Source organism: Notolepis coatsorum (genome assembly GCF_963971535.1).
Source record: "Notolepis coatsorum genome assembly, chromosome: 5".
NCBI lineage: Eukaryota > Metazoa > Chordata > Actinopteri > Aulopiformes > Paralepididae > Notolepis > Notolepis coatsorum.
Genome location: NC_140169.1, coordinates 170,102,935 through 170,124,299, shown reverse-complemented (window position 1 = coordinate 170,124,299; position 21,365 = coordinate 170,102,935).

The following is a 21,365-nucleotide window of genomic DNA, read 5'->3' as shown; positions in this document are numbered from 1 at the left end:
CTGGTATTGGTTTTGGGTCTGGTATTGGTTCGGTCCGTACCACTGATCCTGGAGTCGGCCGTTTCTTCCTCGGCCACCTCCTCTGTTATTTCCTCGACCCCTGGGGCTGGCTAGCCACCCTTTGTCACAGTATCGGGCAAGATGGCCGAGTTCTCCACAAGTCCAGCACTCAACCGATGCCGGCCATCCAGACGATCCTCCTCTTGGACGTCCATTCCCTCCTCGGGGCTGCCAGTTCGATCCCCGCTGATTCTGTTGTTGTATGGGTGCCGGTGCTTCCTGTTTTGTGGGCTGTGCTGTTTCCTGGTTGTTCAGTTGTCCACTATTCCCCGTCTCGGCTCTGGGTGGTGTGGCTTGTACCAGGGCTTGGAGGTACTCTACCATCTTGACTGCCTCGACCGGCTGTTGGTACATGAGCTTTCGCTGACTTGCCGTTTCTTTGTCTTTGGCCTGTTGTTCCTTCTTCCTGTGCAGCTCCACTTGATGGCTCACGTTCTCCAGGTATGCATTTAACGGAAGGCTTCCCAGGCACACCACTTCGTTCAATTTCTGTCTCACCTCATTGGAGAGGCCCTTCTGTATTTTCTCTCTTAGCATCGCCTCTCCCATTGGATTTTGTGCAGGGTCTTGGCCGGTCATGTCTCTCCAGGTGGCGTAGGCTTGTGCCACATACTCTCTGGGGGGGGTATCAGGTCCCAACGCACCAATGTGGATCTTATCTGGATGCATCAGGGTGTGATAGGTCTCTCGCAGGACCCGCCACAGTGCTCCTCGGTGAGCGGCGAAGAGGTCCTGGTCGTGGGCTCCAGACACTACATACCGCACCATGGCAGCCTTGGTTAGTAGTTCTTCCATGCCAGCGACTCCTACTTTGTGAGAGAGTAGTCGCTTGACATCGCCGATAGCCAGCTGTTGGCCTACCATTATTTCCTCCAGCTTGGCAATCCATGGAAAAGCCCCATTCTGGAGGGAGGGCAACTTCTCCGATATTTGGGACATGTCTGAAGCATTCCATGGCTGGTACTCCAATCCCTGATGTCTTATCATCAAGGGTTGTATGTTGACCGTAGGCTCTCGGGTACTGGATCTGGTCACTCTTTTTTCTTCCGCCTTTTTCAACACTTTGATTTCATCTCTTGCTTCTCTCATTTGGTCTTCCAATTCTGTTCGTGCGTCGGTGCCCCTTCTCCAGCGTTCGCCGATTGCTCGGTATCCCTCGGAATCAGTGTCTTTTGCCTCTTGGTAGGCCTGTATCTGTGCTTCCAGCTCTCGGTTTTCCTTACTCATCCCATGATGTCGTCGCTTTAATTCCTCCATGGTAGCCGTCAGTTTCATCCGCCGATTGCTTCCTTCGAGGGAAGGTGAGGGCACGGAGAGTGTTGTAGAGTATCTTTGAGCAGGTAAGGTCTTCGGCGTCACTACTTTGATGAGTCTCTCCCTTCTCTCCTCTTCCTCTCGTTCTCTGTCTTTCTCCTGATACTTGGTCTGGGGCTCCCATGTCTGGTCCTCGTCCTCTGTGTCTTCCCAGGATTCGCGGGCTTCGGGGGAAGTGGACCGGCGATAGCTGGGAGCTTGTCTTGACCTCTCCCGGGGATAGTCTCTTCTGGGGCTGAGATCTCTATCGTATAGACTTTCTATTTGGTCATCCCAAGCCCTGATGTCATCGCTTCGGCGTCCCTCTCCTTCCGCCCAGAGAATTTCTTTCTGTGCGGCATTGAGCGGTACATGTTTGCATCGGTGTCTCTTTTCGTCTCGATATCTCTCCTCGTCTCGATATCTCTCCGCCGCCCTGGGATAAGGAATACTGTGGGACTGGACGTCTCGCTCCCTTCTTCTCTCCTGGTCCGTTTCGTCTACTTCAGGTGTTAGGGTGATTGTGGTCACTGCCCGTCCCATCTCCGTTCTACTGCCGCTATTATTGGTTATCTCGTATTGGCTCTCCATGTCTATTACAGGCAGGATAGGGTAGATTGGTTCCCTATTCCTGCTAGCATATGGTGGAGGTGCTATAATTACCTCAGGTGCTTTTTGGGAGATGACTATTGTCCTTTTAGGGGCCAGGGGAGTGATCAGAATGGGAGCTAGCTCCTCTGTCGGCAGGGCCTCCTTATTGACAGTCAAACTGTCCTCAACCATACTCTTCCTTCTCTCAGCTTCCCGAGCGAATTTTGATAAGGTGTCCATTTCTAACATGCGTTTTTTCCCTCTCTTTGTCAGCTTTCCCACTTTTTCCTCTTCCGTTCTATATGTCCTAATTAGAGCATTCAGATCTGATATTATTTCTAAATCAAAAGAGCCCTCAATAGGCCAGGGTTTGGTGATGTGTGGCCATCTTTTATTCCATTTCTCTGATAATTCAATAAGTCTTTCCACATAGTAAGGATTGTCCTCTGTGTAAGGATTATTTTTAGCAAGCACTTGTATCGGGTTATCCTCCATCCAACCAATTGGTGTACTCACATCTTTATTTGCCTCCGTTGTCATTTTTCTATATGCGTTTCTTCTTCTCATGTACTAGAGGTTTTTAATTCCTCTTTCTGTGTCCTATTTTATTTTTAAAAATGGTAGCAGGCAAGAGTGATCTTTGTATTCCCTGTCTAAGTGTAGGTGTCTATGCTTTTTGTGACTATCTCCTACTCGAACAACCGCTAATGGTACTTGTAGCCCTGTCTATTCTCTTCTTTCCCTTTTCACTGGTGATCTGTAGTCTTACCTGACTTGCGGTGCCCTCGTTGCCTGGCAGAACTGCTGAAAAATAGAGCACAAAATACAACAGTTCTTTTTAATTTTTCAAGTGGAATTTCACTTTACTCCGTTTTTTCAGTATGAATATGTCTTCTATCTAATATTCATACCACATCTAATTTTTGAGAGATTTTTTATCAACAGTATGAATAATCCTTTACTTAATTCATACAATCTTTTCAAATTTTTGAGAGATGTTGTGATTGACAGTGGTGTTTGCGTTTCCGGTGTCTACTCCCTTATTTCCGCCTCTATGTTGATCCCTCCTTCGTTGAATTTCCGCTTTCCGATGTTTTCCCCGTGGTCCCGCTCCAATATTCTGTTTCACCTCGAAAATCACAAAATTTTTTGATTAGTGTCACCATCTTGATTACACATTTCATTCAATCATCATGTTTCCATTTTTCAATACTACTTCCCCCCAGTGGACACTTGTCCTCCTCAGACACGTGTCCACTAACATTTGTTTTTACGCACCTTCCGACATCACTCCCTGCACGCCGCGAGGCCCCACCCTCCGTTTTCCGAAGCGTCCATTACAGACTCCCCACAGAGGACAGGATAACCTCACCACAGGTACAAGGTAGTTAACGCCCAGGCACCCCACCTTGTCACTAACCCCAGGAAGCCCAGTGCCCTGCTAAACGGTCATGCATAACCGTACAGACTCAGCACCAGACCCCAGGGACCTAACAACTCTCAACCCATTCCTTCTCCGTGTACCTACTATGGAAACAAAAACTCATTCACAAAAACAACATTACTTTTATAATATCCCCAGGCACGTCCCCCCAGCACCATACCCCCCTGCACACCCCATCCCCCACCCATCGACCCAGACTGTCCAGCAGTCCAGATCAAAAAATGACAGACAGGGCGTACTCATGGTACCTCGGCACCAACGGAACGCCCACCTCCGCTCGGCCCCCTTCGTCATCCTCCTCTACCGCCATTATCTTAGTCATAACAGGTGCAGCCGAGCGGAGTGACTTCTCCACCGCCGGACCGGCTGCGCAGAGAGTCCTAATCAGACACCCAAAGCATGCTCTAATCACCGACACACACACAACCAATACCACAAATATCACCACTGCATAGAGAACGTATTTAACTATCACCCAACCTATATACCCCAACTGCTCCTGACCCCAATCCTCCCACGAACTCACCCGAGAGTCATGGAGATCCCTCGTAATGTTCCTCAAATGTGCTATCACGTCCGGCATCCCTATCTCATCATTTGCGGGCACATATGTGCAGCATTCCTGACCAATCAACGCACACGTACCCCCCGAAGCTGCCAACAAGAAATCCATTGCCGCCCTTGTCTGCATCTCCATTAATCTCAACGACCGCATCTCCTCATTTTCTAGGCTAAACCCCTCTGTTGTTGTGGCCGCCATGTCCTCAAATAATGCAGCCAAACGATCAATCTCCTTCATATTAGCATACGTCCCATACGCAGGAAGCACCACCCTGAAAAAACGATTCGCATGAGTCGCAGCCCGCGTCTTCCTCGCCCCAGGGTGCGTCGGCAAGACATCCGTTACCCTCATTGCCGGCACCAGATACCCCAACGCACATCTTCCTTTCCAACCCGCTGGCAACGCCGCATACGCATTCTCACCACAAATCCAATACGTACCTGGGGGAGCCCGTGCAGCCACCTTTGCAGCCCCCAGGCTCACCCCCCTACACAATTCCCCAGCGTGCCCACATACACACCATTCTCGCCGTCCTCACATCTTGTAAACTCCTCCGGCCTAACTGCCACCGGAATAGGCCTAACATCCAACCTAGCCTGCCCCGTCTCACCCCCTAGCAACCGCCCCGTCTTATGATACGCCTCCATCCTCCCCTCACTCACTCCCTTACATAGGAAAGGCAAATTAAATCCCCTCAACACAGAGTTATGACACTCAGTGACTGGGTGGGCCATAAGCGGTAAACCGGCTGCAGCAGACTCCGGCGCTAGGCCGCACACATAACAATCAGTCTTATTCGCACTTTTCGCCACCTCCCTTGCTATTTTTATAAATTTATTTGCGTGAGGCTCCTGCAACGCCCGCTTGTCCACGTCTATATTTATAAGTTCCGGTGCCTGGGGCCGAAAATAAAACAAAACTCCTGCCGCCATTAATATGAAAACCGTTACCAGAGTGCCCATCACCAACACGCACTCCGCACGCCTTGACAAACCAAACATCCTTGGACCGGCCTGCACTCCTCTGCGTTATCCCTGCCTCCCTCCTCCTGCCGCGCGTTTCCTACTCTCCCTGCAACGCCCCACAAACAATAATTAACAACACCCCTTACAACAACACCCTTATTTATACAATACACAAACACGTCCCACCCCACCCCTAACCAACCCTCCAATATTATCTAACAGGAGAGCGGAAGAGAGGGGGTGGGAGGGTGTTGCCGGGCCGGGGAGGGGGACACACACGCAAGGAGTGACAGTGAGGGAGGGAAACACCTGGGAGGGGCCCGGGAGGGAGGGAGCATATACGAGTCTCTAGGGGAGAGGAGTCCAGGGAAGACTAGAGTATGTCAGACTAGACAGGAAGGGAGGAATTTTAAGGAAAAACAGCCTAGGGAGGGAGTGAATGTCTAGAGCGGGAGTGTACTATTAGGGAGGGAGTGATGTACCTAGGAAAGGAGCTAGGAAAGGAGGGGAGGGAGGGAGGAAAAAAGATTTAGACGAGGGGGGCCGAAACAACAATACTATACACACAATAACACGAAACCATAGTCCATCTCTAAAGGGAGGTAGGCGGCGTCCCCTAACCTTCCGATTTTGGTGGAGACCGCCAGCCAAACCTGTCATGGTTTTCCACCAGGGTCTCAAAGGCAGCCTCCGCTTCCTTATGGCTGAAAGATACCCCATTTGCCTCTTCCTCCCCTCTAACCATGCGACTCTGTCCCATCACTAGGCTAGTGGCAAACTGCCTCACTACAGCCTCCATGGTGTACGCGCTAGACCAACCACGCGGCGTCAACAGCTCCATACATATGACCCCACCCTTACTCACGTACCCCTGCTCTAAATTCGGGGCGAGCACCCGCACGAAAGGCGGAGAGAATGGGAAATTTTCAGGGAAAGAGACACTCAGTAATATGAACTCCGTCCCCGTTTCTTTCATGTCCTGCCACAACAGAGAGTCCACATCTACTTGAAACAACCGAACTTCCCAGTTAAAGAGATTGTCCTCAACCAACTCCACCGTAATAAAACCGCCTCCCAGTCGTCTGATCTCCTGAAGCTCCCTCATAAGCCTCTTTGACCGGACCTGAGCACCACGAGACACTGGTGATGATGCAGTCGGCGCATTGGTTCCCCTCAATCTTGCGATCGCCCTTGCGAACCAGCCCTGTGGTGCAGACCGCCGTTCCACCGTCTGGCCTTTCACCATCTTTAACTGGTCAGATTAGTCATGCATTAGTCAACCTTAACAGTTCAATTTATCTCTATGCCTTATCATTTTATTTTATTTTCTTTTTTTTTTTTTTTTTTTTTTTTTTTTTTAGAAACTGGAAAGAAAGTAAAGGCAAAATACACCGTGAATAGAGAGGGATTTGGAGGGAATGAGTACTACACCGGTACGGGGGGGGGCACACACTATGGTACAGAGGGAGATGTACACACCCCGTAGCAGAAGTCCTACATTGGGGAGGGGGGCACACACCATAGAAGCTATGAAGGGAGAGACTATGAAAGAAAGGAAGTATTTCAAGGAAGGAGCTGCACCACAGGGAGCTCACACCATATTAGAGATGGAAGGATGGAATGGAATATGGTACCCACTATGATAGTGCAGGATGGATGGAAGGGGGGAGGGGAAGGGGGCACACACTATGATAATGCAGGATGGCACCCATTATAATAGCGCAGGAGGGGGCATACCCTATAATGCAGGATGGCACCCATTACAATAGCGCAGGAGGGGGCATACCCTATAGGGAAGACTACAGTGGAGAGGGGGGGCCCTGATGAAACTTCTAGTATCTTCTCATATACTGTACCATTTTAGCCATAAAAGGGGAAATATGGAGGGAGGGAGTGGAAATGGGAGGGAGGGATGGAGGAAGAAAAGGAGGTGAGGGAGGGAGAGAGAGGAGAGGAGAGGAGAGGAGAGGGAGGGAGGGAGGGAGAGAGGGAGAGAGAGAGGGAGGGAGGGAGGGAGGGAGGGAGAGAGAGAGAGAGAGGGAGGGAGGGAGGGAGGGAGAGAGGGAGGGAGGGAGGGAGGGAAGGAAGGAGGGAGGGAGGGAGGGAGGGAGGGAGGGAGAGAGAGAGAGAGAGAGGGAGGGAGGGAGGGAGAGAGAGAGAGAGAGAGAGGGAGGGAGGGAGGGAGGGAGGGAGAGAGAGAGAGAGAGAGAGAGAGAGAGGGAGGGAGGGAGGGAGTGAGATGAGGGAGGGGGTATGGGAGGGAGGGAGGTGAGGGAGGGGGTATGGGAGGGAGGGGGGGCGAGGGAGGGATGGAGGAAGGGAGGGGGGCAAGGGAGGGAGAGAGAGGGATGGAGGGGGGCAACCTAGGGAGAGAGGGGCCAAGCAACAGCAGAGGTGTATCCATTTCAAAGACAACACTGCCCCCTGCTGTCTCTATTCGCAACCCCATTGCCCCACAGTGCGTCATCACGCAGCCACTCCTCCCATGACGTCAGCCGACGTGCTCACACAACATGAACCCCAATTCCCAGAATTCTCTGTACCGAATCGTAGTCCGGCATTAAGGATGGCTTCCCGCGAGACGTCGCCACAGGCTTACGTCACGTTTACACACACAAGGTCCCGCTGCCAGCCAAAATAGCATCACGCGATATTCCCCGAGACTCCCAGCATGCAACATTGTTAGCACAGGTAGCTTTAGCATGTTAGCATAGTTAGCTTAGCATTTTTAGCATAGTTAGCTTAGCATTTTTAGCATAGTTAGCTGTCCACTGCCAACACCATTAGCTTAATACCGTTTAGCTTAGCTCAATGTTGCTATCGCTCGATCAGCCTAGCACGGCTAGTTAGCTTAGCCTAGCCCCTTACAATAGCGTTTCCTATACGGCCCACTATCCTGTTGATTTGAGCAGCACAACACATCGCGACGTTTTGCACAACCCAGTCATACTTTATAACATAATTTTAAATTTATTAAGCATTCGTTCATAAACCTTACAGTATCATTTTCTCGTTTGTACGCCCGTCCGACCCCGGCCGGCTCCGTATTTTAAATATAACGCTCCCGATCTAGCCCCGTATTACAAATCTAACGCACCCCCTCTAGGCCCCCACCAAGCAGATGCTCCTAGTGACGTCATCAGTGGTGGCCGCGATCTGCCATTTATTCCTCGAAGCAGAAGAAGAACCCTGCTTTCTTTGATCTTTACCACATTAAACCACGACCTCATTACCACTGATTTAAAAACATTCAAATAACGTGACACATCCTTTTGGTTCCATCTCACTCGTCATTCACTCAATTCATTCGATATCGCAACGCAGCGTCCATACGGTATGTACGACGCTTTTGCGGACAGTGCTATGGTGTCTCCGCGGCCGTACCCGTCCCTAGAGTTATCATAATGATACAAAAAATACCGGCATCCACTCCATAACCTCTAGCAGACTCATTCACACACATCCTCTCTCATCCACACGGTTACACTCATACTTCCATTCAGCAACATCATCATTCTTAGCACTGGTTAACCTTGTACATCATGCAGCATCATTTGGTAGCCTTTCAGCCACCATGGATGAAGCTATAAGTTCCGTCATCTCAACACATCAGTCGTACTAAACATTATTAGCCCCAAGCATTCCCCGTTAGCTTGCAACGTAGCTTAGCATGTATTAGCCCTGCTTTGTATAGCAGTAGCTTCCCGGGTATAAAACGGCTTTATTCCGTATTGGTTGTAATATAGTAATCCGCGACGTTTAGCGTTATGATGACGTACGTTTGATTATAGCCATGATACCATACATGTGTCATCCTATTTCATCTAAACAACATATATACATTGTTACATACCAAAGTCCTTATATAATGCCTCATCGCTTCTAAGTGCAGTTTTTTAGTTCGAACATAAGCGCAGATCTTTATAACCCCCCAGTGCACAAGTGCTAATTTTTCCGAGGTTTAAGAGGACTACCTTACGCGCTCCAGAGCTCTTGTTCCGTAAGAACTAAACGGATTCGTACGACGTCGATTTGTCTTTAGCAACGTACAAACCAGACGTCTCCAGTTATTGTCATTGCATTTGAACCTACGATTCTAAACAAGAGTCTCTGTCGCCTAACCTGGCGCAATCCTCTAGCCCCTCAGCAGTGCGCGACCTGAACTATTTTATTGTCCAACCCGATCGCGCCAATCCCCTTCATTTCATTAGTGCCGATACGGCTGTGCGCTCAATCGTTTAATTCGATCGCGCCAATGCAACCATTCCCTACCCCTGTTCGAAATCTGCCCAAACAAACCCCGACAATACAGACACATCTTCAACTCACCGGTTGGCCTCTGCTGGTTGTTGTTGCTCGAGGATGGTGTAGTCAGGCGTCGCTGCTCTGCTCTGAGAGTTTCTGAAGTTCTGTTGTCCTTGTCCTGGGTCCCGTTCGGATGTACAGACCGGCAGTCACGGCGCCAGATTAATGTATCTTCTCAATGATTCTATGTTATAGCTATATGATCTTTCTCTAATGTATAGTGGAATAGCTTACTCTGCTCGTTGTGTTTCCCGTTAAAGTAACAGTTCATTCAAATGTGGTCCTTTGGAAATCACGTGGAGGCGGAGACAGCGCTGCGGGTGAAAACGGTTCTGACCGTTGTTTTATTGGAATATCCAACAGCTTAAATTATCTGGTTCACAGCATCAATTATTTTCTATCTCTAATCAGCTTTTCCCGGAGGGCTTCTTAGTGGCGTCTCTTATTCTCGAACTGGTGGGGTGGATTCTCCGTCTCTGCTTTTCCGTTCTCCCTGCGTGTCTCTCTGCGTCTCGGTGTCTCCGTGTCTCTGTGTCACCTCCATCATTCAACCTGTAGGTTTTATAGAGAAGAGAGAACCCCCCCCAGCCCTTGCGCCATCCAGTGCCGTCACCCCAGAGAGCCTGCTTTCCTATTGGCTAGAAGGTCTCCCCTCTCAGTGATTTGGGTCTTGCGAAACAGCGTTACAAGGTGACCTTACAGAGGGGATATGAACTAGTTTCCTTTTAGAATGATTTACCCAAGTGTCCCTGAATGCGACCCTCATACAGATGGAAATATAGTACCCATTCAACCTAACAGTGGGTATCACAGAATGGCCTGTTTGGTCTGCTTAGCTAAAGTAAACAGAACTCGGATGTTGGCCTTCAGGCCGTCACTTCTTGACTTAAAAGTTAGTTATTTGGCGCACCATCCCTGTTCGTTGTGGAGGAAGATGTGTCATCTGTTTGCCATTTGATCTGTTCTTATTTTTATGGCACTCTGGGCTTTTTCCTATAGCTGCTAGGTGAAGGGTGAAGGGTTGCACTATTAGCTTTTGACTGAATTCTCCTGTGGCCTTTTCCAGAAACCGCTAGATGATTTTAATCCCTCCTGTAATGCTTATACGGGTCATTTTGATCAATTTAATTTACGACACTACACCATTGATTCGTAAGCAGATGCTAGCCCGAGCATCACCCGATTTACTGCGATGTCTATGTGAGATTGCTTTAAACATACTAAAAGGTGTTATTCCTCTTAAAGGTGCCATTTTAGAGAAACTACGTAAAAAGAAGACTGTTCTTAGAATATTAGTGAATAAAAAAATTAATTTTTTAAAGAAAAGAAGAGTTTTACTCCAGAAGGGGGACGGGTTCTTCATACCTCTGCTAAGCGCTGCTATACCATTCCTAGTATCTTTGTTCACTAAGAAAAAATAGTATGGAGAAAATGGTCTTAATTCCTAAGAGTATATGGCTTAAAATATATGAAACCCCTGTTCGAGATATATCTACTATTAAGGATAGGGCGTCAGATGCATTACAAGAGAGGATGCATAGTATCATGGCAGGATCAACAGAGAAAGAAGAACTTCCAACACCGGCAAGGCCTGTTTCCCGTATAGATAATCCTGGCGCATACGTTACTGACTATGACAAGGCTAAAAGATTAAATATGCCTCTACATCGGTATATGAGTCTACTTAATCAGAATGATATCAAAAAGGTTAATGCATTGGGAACTATAGACCACGTACCCCTAGACGTAAATCCTAGGAATATAGACATAGATCCGGCGGATATAGATCTAGATCCTGGGAATATAGAACAACTTGTTTCGATCCTGCCTCCTAGAAATCAAGTAAAAGCCAAATATATCCTACGTAAGATATATGATTTACCAAACATCTCCTGGAATAGTCGAGGGGAATTCGTGTTTCATCAGCGAGTCATTAAAGGATCCCACATACTGGATTACCTGAAGGCGTTATCAAATACATCTAAGACCTCCCTGCATATCCCTGGGTTTAGTGTTTTTCTACAGACTTTATCAGATATGAATCTCCCCCTATCCTATGTTGCCAACAAGGATATACGTACCCGCCTGAGTGTTCTAAAGACAGATCCACCTACTATCCCCCGGAAAAGACAGAGGGGTGATGATAGATCTGGGGCTACAGGATGGCTTAGTATATGAAATGAATGTTTCTTAAGTAAATAAAACAACCTAAATAAAAAATAGACAGCTTGTATTGGTATTTATTAGAAATTTTTATTAATAACGTTCCTTTAACATTTTCATACTGCATGATGTCTGACTATGATGCCCTTTGCATTTTAGTATACATTTCTGATATTTTGTGACAAAATTGATGACTAGGCTATCGTTTCTGAATGTATCGGCTGTATAATGCTTTGATATAATATCGTTCAAACTATACCCTTTGGCTTTCTGACATAAAAAATATACACAGTGATGACCGCAACAACTAGATATAATATCTTGCAGTATAGTGGTAGAATAATAGTATTCCTTAACATTCTGTTCTAGAAAATCCTGTATATCCCTAGGATAACTCTCTGGACTACGACCGAATGAATCATAGAACGTTCCTTGTTGTGCAGTGTCTAACGTTATAGCAAGCCAGTGAGAACCAGGTTTGTTATGAGGATCAGTGTTAACAATGCAATAAAAAGGTCTAATGCATGTGTTTCGTATTGCTGTCTTAAGTGTATCACAGGACCATACACCATGGAAATGTTTCCCCAGCAGTTTAGAACACAATGCATGTAATTCCAGGTTGTTCATTCTTCAGTAGTAGTCTACAAGGACCTGTCTGCGGTCGTTGATTTCCATAATAGAGTCAAAACCTGCATACACGATCAAGGTAACTGTCTCCGGTAATGGCACGCGAAAACGCATTTCCAGACGCAGGTTTCCTGTAGACGGCGGGGGTGCAGCTACTCCATCTTCATCCGGATCCAGATTAAAATAATATAGTCCATAGCCAGATAGAAAATCGGTACGATCAAAAATTAAGCCAGAATCCTTAAGATGTTTTCCTGTAGAGGTGAAGAGACTGTAATACTCCCTTATAGCATTACCATTATCAAAGCGTGGTTGAAATGCTTTAGAAGGTATTTGTCTACCATCTTGACTCAGCGATGCATGCTCCAAATTATAGTGATGGAAATTAAAAGGATTTCTCTCATAGCTTCCTGAAAACGCGGTATGGGAAACGAGCCCTAATACAATATATCTTGGTAACAGACCAAGAAATATGTTATCTACGGTTGCGACCCTTGAATGCATAGGGAGTGAGTATGTCTTTACGTTAATGCGCGCTAAAGGATAAAGTGCATTACCTTTTTGCAATGCGGCGGCATGTCCTAGCTGTACTGCGGGGGATACAGTTATCTTCTTAACGAATAGGGTTGCACTTGTGATATTTAGGATATAGTTTCCACCTGCAGCCGACATTATACAAAATTCATCCTTAGCCTTGGTACGTTTTATTTTAAAATCAACCTTATTTAACATTAAGCGTTCATTAAAAAATATATCGGAATGAATAGCCCCTAGCATATGCATCTCACGAGACAGGGCACAGGCCTCCGCTCTTTTTTTAAAACCCTGATTTCTACCCGCGTCACCGAGTCTAATATCTTCCATATACCCTCCAGTGTCTTTAGAGAATAAGCCTGCTGAGAACTGACTGTTCAGAGTAGCGGGGGAATAATTTAATAACGTTTCTATTATAGCTCTATAGGGGTGCGTCGCACTCGCCTGACTGATTAAGCGGTCTTGTACTGTAACATCAATCTGACTAAAGAAACAATTTAATGGGTAATTAATTGTAGAAACGGCAGCATCATTAGCCAAGTTGCTTCCATCAGCATTGGTTATCTTGGCCTTTAGAAATAGTAAGGTGTTGTTGAGGTCGAGATAGCGTTCTCCCTCCCCAGGAATATAGAACTCTATTGGAGAGTCCCGTCTTAGAGCGGTAATAGGGGCTACCTCGATGTAATCAGATCGTTCGATTGACAGCTGTGTTAATGGCGCAGCAAAGAGATCTAGCTCTGATTTCAGGCATTCCTGAAAACGTTGATGAATCATTTTACTAGAATATATCACTAGGGCTTCCACGTTTCTTCCTCTTCAAGGTCCTGCGTTGACTGTTAGCTCTTCTAGGGAGGGATTGCTTTTTATAGCAGTGTTTAATTTTCGTTGGTCGTTTCTTGATCTTGCTAATCCTATAGCCGGGGGGTTTAAACCCTCGTGATAATCTCATTCCTATACCGGAACCTTCTTGCTCCGTCATTTTTGTTGTAACTTTCTGTATGACATTGTTCATAACCTCCTTAGCGATATTCCCAGCAGCTGCTTTCAGATGGGGTTTAGCTGTTGTGAATCCTGTTTTAAGAAAGGGTACGACGAATCGGAAAAGTCGTCCGAAGATCGATCCTATACCTCGTCCATACTGTACTGGTGATCCAGCGAACCCTGATAGACCGTTCCCCACTTGACTCGTATAGTAGTTGACGAAACGATAGGGATCGTTAATAGGGTTCATCTTGAAGTTAGTTTCTTCAATGTATATGGTTATCTACCGGTTTCAAATGTAGTTTCACAAGTACTTTACCGTATGTAAAATTCATTTATTTATTCGTATCTGTTTTAATCTCAATATGGATGGTGTCTATCTCCGTTTTTGACACTTTTGTATAATGTATTTTGTCATAGCGTATATGTATTATGTCGCCATAAGTTCCCTTGACCTGTACGGTAGAGAGCAATCGTACAGCAACGTCCCCAACTAATTGAGATTGTGCGAGATCTCCATAAACATACAGACTATAAACCCCCGTACCAAAGTCAGCGGGGTAAGGGGCTCCTACGTTCGCTAGATTAAACCATGTATGGCATTCTAACCCTAGCATATAAGACATTGGTGTAGAGAATTTCAGACGATGTGTAGAAGAGCCTTTAAATTCAAATGTTCTTGTTATGTCATTAAACAGAATTACTCCTCGGGGGTCACCTATTTTATGTAGCGCTTCATTTACATGCTTCACTAATTGAGCGGGGAATCTATAATAACCCCCTACCCCCACTCGCTGTCGTTTTGTCACTCCATCGACCCCCAAGCTATACTCAAAGAACGCGGACTCTCGCTTGAGATTATACCATGTGTGGGGATAGGTAATTTCCGATAAACCTACTAACCATTCTCCGGGGAGATGTAAAGGTTTACATAAGTTAATACTGAACTTAGAGCTGGTATTCGCTCTAAATAGCTTCTTACTAGCGTTGGAGGGCAGAGTTACATAAAATCCCTCCATACTACTGTTCCTATGCATTATAAACTAAAAATGATATATAGATCCTTATGTTTTAGCATATATAGGTATGGGGTCATACGTTTATGAGACTGCTCTTTAATACATACAAGTTAAACTTGTCAGGCCATCCTTTCCATTTCACTAAAGCGTATAGTTTACCCCTTAATCTTTTATTACTCAGAATCTTCTCTATCAAATATTTTTTATGTATAACCTCCTCTACTTTCTGTAACTCCGCCTCATAAAAAGTACCTTTCAGAGTCTCACCCTCCTGATCTTTCAAAACGTATACAGGTGGTAAGCGGGGTACGCGCTCTGCTATAGTAAAGGTCTCATGCGTATAAGTCTGCTCATATCTTTTATCAAAAAGCCCCCTTAGTTTTGAAATACGTACAGTATCCCCCTCCTTGTATTTATAACTTAATACATTCTTAAGACGTATAGGACCGGCCCCATATAAATTCTGAAATACTTGGAAAAAGTTATCTGTAGAGACCTCTGATGGTTTCATCCGGATACTACTGTGAAAAGAATTATTATAGCTATGTACCAACGCTTGCAAAACATCCAGATATCTATACGTATTATTCGCAGTGAAATAACGCCAAATCCTTTCCTTCAACGTTCTATTTAAACGTTGAATACAGCTAGCCTTAAGCTCACTACCCGTGGCAAAGTGTATTATATTATACTTTTTCAGCAGGCGTTTAAAATGAGAATTAAAGAACTCTGTACCATCATCGCTTTGTACTTTTAGAGGGGGTTTGCTCTCTCTGAGCACAGATGCGAATGCTCTCATCACCTCAGGGCCTTTTTTAGATTTCAGAGGTCTTACGTAAACCATTTTTGAAAATATATCAATTACTGTCAATAGATATTTAAAACCATCATTATGTTTAGAAATGTTTTGCATATCACATAAATCGATTTGAAATTGATATAATATCCCTGGGGCATACACCTTGTTTCTAACAAACTTGATTCGGGCAGGCTTGTGTAAGGTATAAGCATCTTGTTGTGCCAGCCATGTTTTAATGACCTTAGTTTTTACTTTGCCACCTGTCTCCTGTTCTAAGGCTAGTTTAAACCGCGCTACACCCCCATACGACCCTGGATTGCGAGGATCATAGTATATCTTCTTCATTAACTGTTCCATCGTGTAATACCTTATGGTAAAGAGGAGTGTACATTATATAGTAAACATTTCTCTAAAAAAGGAAAGACAACATATCTTTAGAGAATAACATAATTTATTACATGTAGAAACGTGGTTTGGTCAGTGGTAATGCAGACATGAATTCACCTACAGCAACGAAGATTTCATCCTTCTGGATCTCAGGGTAATCTAAATGAATACCAGCAATCATTTCTTTCAGACACTCACTATTCTTAACTGTACGGAATTCAAAAAGCAATCCTTCACAAATTCCTTGTAAGCGTAATGAGGAGGGAATGGGGAATCTCAAACGTCCCAACAGGGCAGTCAGTGTAGGTGTTAATTGCTTGCTCCATAACATCGTTAGCAGAGCCGCTTCATTAACCCCATAGTAGAGTGAGGCTTCGAAGAGACATTCATGATGTCGTTGACTAGGATGTTGGACATCGCACCCATAACAGTTCTCTCCGAGATGTCGCTCGATACAACTGTTCAATATCTCCGCTAAACCAAGCTTGATGCTTGCGACCATCAGATAGTCCATAAACCCAGATCTCTCGTCCACCACTACCGGAAGTAATGCAAGGCTTCTCTGTGGTGGCGGTGAGGGGGAATTACTGCTTCCATTGTTGGCAGGTATTTCTTCTTCAGCGTAGAATACACCCGATTCCGGGGTATGGGATCTCCATGGATCATCAGGGACGACTGTTAGGTCCTCCAAGTAGGTTGCTTGCAACGATGAGTCCGGCGATGCTGGTGACCACCTCGTAGTAAGCGGGGTGCCTAGGAGGGTTGGTGTTGATGCTGGTGATGGTGATGCAGGTGACCACACCGTAGTAACCGGACTGTCTAGGAGAGTTGGTGATGACGATGGTGTAGGATGATTCATCGATTCATACATAAATCCAGAGGGTGATAGAGTAGCGTCGATCGGAGTATAAAAAGCCATGTTTACTAGTGCTTTGCTTGGTCTCTAGATCTAGACTGCTGACCGACTCTCTTTTAAATGTTTGGAGGTGGAACTGCACACGCCCTCTCCCCCGCCCTCTCCCCCGCCCCCCTACAGTCACAGTCGCACTCCAGATGCCCTGCTTGTTCAGCTTTGTCCACTAGGGTCCTAAGAGTAGCTATTTCGATTGGAAAGTGGAGGGTCTTCTTAATAGAGTCTAATCTATCAGCCTTAGTCTCGTCTTCAGAGGCTTTGCTAATGGTGTCCGCACATTTCTGTAGACAATCTAACCAGTCAACGGCAGTAACTTTGAAAACAAAATGTTCCTTTCTTGATCCAATGGTCATCTTATTGATACTTAAAACCGCATTCATGTAACGCCGTGGAGGATGCTTTATAGAGATCACAGCTACGTAATAGGAGTAGGGGGTAGTTGTAGTACAAATTTCCATAACGAATCTACTCGTAAGATCCTGATCCCTTTCCACCAGATACTCTATGCATTTTCTTTGCATCCTCCAAAACTCCTCTTCTGTTACAACTATCTGCTTATTAACGATCCCACTTCGTAGCCCTGTTCTTAATCTACTCCCCCGGTAGAATACAACTTCTTTTACACGGCGGTCGTAGTCAAAGCCTATAAGACCATCCTTTAACATAGGCCGTACACTAAAGATGTCCTCCTTTCCATTTTTTAAGCAGTCATTTAGCCTCGTATAGGCTCCATAGCGCCGCGGTGCCTTCATCAGAGAGCTTAGTTGAGTCGTGCTATCCTGCATCTGTTGCGTTGGTGTAGTATTAGCCATTCTTGTTCTGTTTTTGGATATAAGATTCACTACTCCGTTTTTATTTTATATACCTCCATACTAATTCCTATATATATAGCCTTTTAACTAAATAAGTCCTGCCTACTTTAAAGCGTCATTTTACCGCATGGTAAGGAACCACCACACACACGCACACATACACTAGTCATAGATGAGACTCTGGGGTAAGATGCTTTCCCGTGAGCACCCCCCGTAGAAGGGTGAGTGTACATTACGCTTTCCCGCGTACATCACCCCTTTAGAGGGGGGGGTCAATACCTGTTAGGCGGTCGACACCTGCTAGGGGTCATGACCTCTGACATGACCTCATAGAAAAAAGGGGGCGTTGACCTCATCAATCATCTATAAAACACAATGCACATTCCATTTTGATAGGAGGGGCATTTCCTTACTCTCTCATGTAGGCTGTGTTTACTGGAGATGGAAATCCTTTAGTTAGTGTTGTACCTGAGATGATGTATGGGATGTATTGATTTGACAAAGGCAAGCCTGTGTTTCATTGTGTACTTTCAACTACAGTATATGGACCCACCGGTGGGCCCATCAAGTTCAGCATTCACTGCATTCACTGTGATGTTGACTGTTGGTCAGGCTCATAGTCTGGATCGCTGTTTGTCTTCCATTTCTGAGACATCTTCTATCTCTGGTTCAATCTCCTCTTCATCTGGTTCAAGAATGAGGTCCAGAGCCTCTCTGACAGAAAGTCGCCTGATCAGTCAATGAGTCAAATGAGAGCAAGGCACAAATATATATGCATGAAAGGGGCATTTAGCGCGAGAAAGTGGGAGGTTTTTCTTTCTCGAGGGGCACAGAGCTTGCACCTGTGAGAAGATATGATACATTTATATCATTGCAGCGCAAGAAAGTGAGAGGTTTTTATTTCTCGAGGGACACAGAGCTTGCACCTGTGAGAAGATATGATACATTTATATCATTGCAGCGCAAGAAAGTGGGAGGTTTTTCTTTCTCGAGGGGCACAGAGCTTCCACCTGTGAGAAGATATGATACATTTATATCATTGCAGCGCGAGAAAGTGAAAGGTTCCCGTAACTTAGAGTAAATAGTTTTGTCTGGAAGGTGTGGGGAGACATAAGCACAATAAATGTGTGTGTGTGTGTGTGTGTGTGTGTGTGTGTGTGTGTGTGTGTGTGTGTGTGTGTGTGTGTGTGTGTGTGTGTGTGTGTGTGTGTGTGTGTGTGTGTGTGTGTGTGTGTGTGTGTGTGTGTGTGTGTGTGTGTGTGTGCGTGCGTGTGTGTGCGTGTGTGTGTGTGTGTGTGTGTGTGTGTGTGTGAGAGAGAGTGTATGAGAGTGTGTGTGTGTGTGTGTGTGTGTGTGTGTGTGTGTGTGTGTGTGTGTGTGTGTGTGTGTGTGTGTGTGTGTGTGTGTGTGTGTGTGTGTGTGTGTGTGTGTGTGTGTGTGTGTGTGTGTGTGTGTGTGTGTGTGTGTATGGCGGTCAATTCTGACCGAAAACATCCTAGGTGTGTCACTGTTGAATAAATCACTCAAAATACAATGCAAGTGGTGATCATCAATTATGTTCAGAGGCCTAGTGTGGAGGATAACATAAGGTCTTGACTCTTGAGGCAATTGGATGAAAAACACAATATGTATGATTACAACCGAAGTCACTCTGTCAGATTTGACCGGAAACGCAAGAGAAGGGTTACGAGACGATTTAGAAATGTGTCCATTGGAAATACATTGCAATTTCAAGGGAGGTGGACCGGCCAGAAACAACAATGATGTAACCACTACACACCTCCCTATACAGATGCAGAAAAGTATTGCTAGCACCATTCTACTGGTGGCAATAGGTGGCGGCTACACTGCGTTGATCTTAATATAATTTATCATGGAAGTGCTGTTGTGTTATCTGCCACCACACTGTAAATAATGTGACTAGTGTTTACTTAAGAAAAGTAAGGCAACAAAGGGACACGTCATATAATTGAATAGATTTTAATCACATAAATTTGATTAAAATGTATTGAATAAGTGAACTAATTTTAAACCAAAAACTTAAGTGCATGTTAATAATAATAACAGTTAAAATGTGTTGGATTTAGTAATAACATGCCAAATCATGAGTTAATATAGCCCAACATTTTACGTAAATTTAAATCAATTTCCCTTGTGAAATTGAGTTGTACTTGCAAAAAAGAATTGGGCTATATTAACTCATGATTTGGCATGTTATTACTAAATCCAACACATTTTAACTGTTGTTATTATTAATAACATGCACTTAAGTTGTTGGTTTAAATTTAGTTCACTTATTTAATCAATTTTAATGAAACGTATGTGATTAAAATATATTCAATTATATGACGTGTCCCTTTGTTGCCTTAATTTTTTTAAGTAAATCTATTCAATTATATGAAGTTTCCCTTAGTTAACTTAATTTGTTTAAGTAAACCTACACATTATTTACAACACATGGCAATTCTTATTTACCTGCTCTAATGAATAATGCAAATGTGTTTTAATTGGCATTATAGGACTTCAATAACACTGAATGTCACTGTTCCCATAATTTCTTCATTTCTATACCCAATATCATGTCTTCTTGCGGTGCTTGGTTTACTTGAATTGGGTCAACAGATTACCATGCATATTACCATGCATGAGGTTGGTCACTTTTGGAGACAGCCTTGTCCAATCCAGCTCCAGGAAGAGTTTCTGGAAGACTTCGAATGTGTACCTGAGACCAAAGAGAGGAAGAAAACCAATGTCAGGTGCTTAAAATGAAATGGATAACAGTCTCACAACATTGTAAATGCCCCAACACTTGACCTTGCCTCACGCCACAAGGTAAAGTGTACACAAGGTGCACATTATAAACTAACTGTTCTGTGCCAATATTCAAAACCATGAAGCCTCTCTGCTCAAATGAGTATGACTATTTGGACAAATCTGAGATGAAACAACTACTTACAGTAACCGGATCACTGAAACTCACATTTAACCAAAACTTGAAGGAAACAATGTTATTTTTGACAGTGACTTTTCCTTTTCACTCTACAAGGGTCACCTTTCTTAAGCCAGTAGCTTATTCTTGAGGTTGGTCACTTTTGGAGACAGCCTTGTCCAATCCAGCTCCAGGAAGAGTTTCTGGAAGACTTCGAATGTGTACCTGAGACCAAAGAGAAGAAGAAAACCAATGTCAGGTGCTTAAAATGAAATGGATAACAGTCTCACAACATTGTAAATGCCCCAACACTTGACCTTGCCTCACCCCGCAAGGTAAAGTGTACACAAGGTGCACATTATAAACAAACTGTTCTGTGCCAATATTCAAAACCATGAAACCTCTCCGCTCAAATAAGTATGGCTATTTGGACAAATCTGAGATGAAACAACTACTTACAGTAACCGGATCACTGAAACTCACATTTAACCAAAACTTGAAGGAAACAATGTTATTTTTGACAGTGACTTTTCCCTTTCACTCTACAAGGGTCACCTTTCTTAAGCCAGTAGCTTATTCTTGAGGTTGGTCACTTTTGGAGACAGCCTTGTCCAATCCAGCTCCAGGAAGAGTTTCTGGAAGACTTTGAATGTGTACCTGAGACCAAAGAGAAGAAGAAAACCAATGTCAGGTGCTTAAAATGAAATGGATAACAGTCTCACAACATTGTAAATGCCCCAACACTTGACCTTGCCTCACCCCGCAAGGTAAAGTGTACACAAGGTGCACATTATTAACAAACTGTTCTGTGCCAATATTCAAAACCATGAAGCCTCTCCGCTCAAATAAGTATGGCTATTTGGACAAATCTGAGATGAAACAACTACTTACAGTAACCGGATCACTGAAACTCACATTTAACCAAAACTTGAAGGAAACAATGTTATTTTTGACAGTGACTTTTCCCTTTCACTCTACAAG